Raw genomic sequence first — 1,981 nt, 5'->3', positions numbered from 1 at the left:
CGGTCGTTAAGTATTTCATCAAATACATGGTTGGACTTAATAAGCTGCTTTTTGATCAAAATTAAGTAAATAATTATTATGTTAATACTAATAAATATTTTGTAAATATTTAATAAATGGTTTGAAATTATTGTGGCTTTGAATTACATAGAAAAATAAATCCCTGTATTTATTTACGTATTTACGTTATTTATATACATTTGCATACCTATGGATTGCATATGAAATGACCATATATTTAAATTTAAAGTCTTATCTAGAAAATGTGAATATTTTGTTTGTAATTATACTTTGATTATGAATTATTTGCAATGATATCTGCAAAAGAATCCGCAGTAATGTAATAAAAATACGAGATCAGTTATTAGTTATATAAACTTCTTAGTGCTAAATTAGACATCATGCAACGTGCTTTACGCACGTTATTTAACATTTGATTCTTTTAGCGTTTATTATACTTGTTTAATAATTGCTTATATATAAATGCATACAATTAATATTTTACTATTTTTGTTACACTATTAAACCCTTTGATACATACAATTGTCAAATGCGATGACAGCTGCTATAAAGTAAATACAACGAGAAAATTAATCGACACATAATAGTTCAAAATTGAAAAAAAATTAGTAAAAAAACAAATTTTCAAGTTTTGATTTCAACTTTTAAATTATATGATATATTATCCCAAATATCTGTATAAACTTCGATATACAACTAAAGAGAATGCATCACATTTTCTTACATTAACAATTTTATTTATATAAATTTGTTAATCTTATGCTGTATAAAAATATGTGTGCAAATATATATGAAAGAAATATATCACGTTTCTTATTCACATTTTTTATAAATTTATACAATTTCCAGTTGAAGCAAACTGTGCACTGATTAATTATTTGTTGGTCTTAAAACATACAATCTAAACTTTTAGCTGGAATGATATGTGACACATGATGTATAATATTTGTTTTATATTTTATGAAATATATTAACAATTTAAAAACATTTACTCAAAGTTAAACAATTTAATACACTTGTTTTGTAAGTACAATATTGCTTTTACTAATATAACATTAAAAAGATATAAATTTTTAATTCTTTTGTATAATGCACTAATAACAAATGTTCTAGTATAAAAGATAGCAATATTAAGTAAAAATCGATTGATGAAATAAAAAAACTCATTTTGAAAGTAAAATATAGTATTTTAAGAGAGAGAGAATGTAGACACAATTGTCAAAATAAAATTTTCTTAATCGCAGTACTATTATAAATATAGAGAAAATGATCATTTTTTGCCTATATTATTCCAACTTTCTCTAAAATATAATGTGATGAGCAAATTCTGAGAACAACAGAACTAAGTAAGTTTTTAACGTTAAAAAATACTTTGAAAACTTTTGGATATTTCGTAAGCCAAAGACAAAAGTGTCAGACAGTGTAATCGATGCGTAGTTCGTTTAAACTGGAAATTGTATAAATTCACAAGAATGAGAAACGTGATGTTTTTTATGATTTATAAGTAAAATGTTTACACATGTATTCTTTATGCAGCATAAGGTCAATAAATTTACATAAATAAAATTGTTGATATAAGAAAATGTAAAGATTCCTTTTTATTTCATATTACAGTACAAAAAAGTTTATAGTAAATACAAAAAAGATAATAACAAAGGTGAGAATTTAGATACTTCTAGTTGCCCCCGACAGAGTATTAAGTAAGTTACAAAGTGCACAGATTGTACTTTGCGCACTCACAGTTTATATAAATATTAATATAGATACTTGTGATGCGTCTATTGCATTATTTATTAAGTGTAAAAAAATTTTAGCAGAAATATTATAAAGTAAAATGACACGATACTTGATTTCTTTAATGATAACATGCATACAATCATGCCTGCTCTGATACGCTAGAATTCGTTCATGCATTGTGCATTGCATATTGTATATACATGCATGATTTTTATATTTATAA

General features: G+C 23.9%; 1 protein-coding gene across 2 annotated transcripts in view; it reads left to right on the top strand.

Moving 5' to 3' along the window:
• LOC108749197 (elongation of very long chain fatty acids protein AAEL008004-like) overlaps nt 1–1,981 on the top strand; it is a 21,933-nt gene that overhangs the window by 9,384 nt on the left and 10,568 nt on the right. The gene's annotated exons all lie outside the window — the stretch shown is intronic.

The sequence above is a fragment of the Trachymyrmex septentrionalis genome, unplaced genomic scaffold (assembly GCF_001594115.1).
Source record: "Trachymyrmex septentrionalis isolate Tsep2-gDNA-1 unplaced genomic scaffold, Tsep1.0 scaffold11, whole genome shotgun sequence".
NCBI lineage: Eukaryota > Metazoa > Arthropoda > Insecta > Hymenoptera > Formicidae > Trachymyrmex > Trachymyrmex septentrionalis.
The sequence above is the reverse complement of the archived record's forward strand: the minus strand, read 5'-3'. Positions and strand labels throughout refer to the sequence as shown.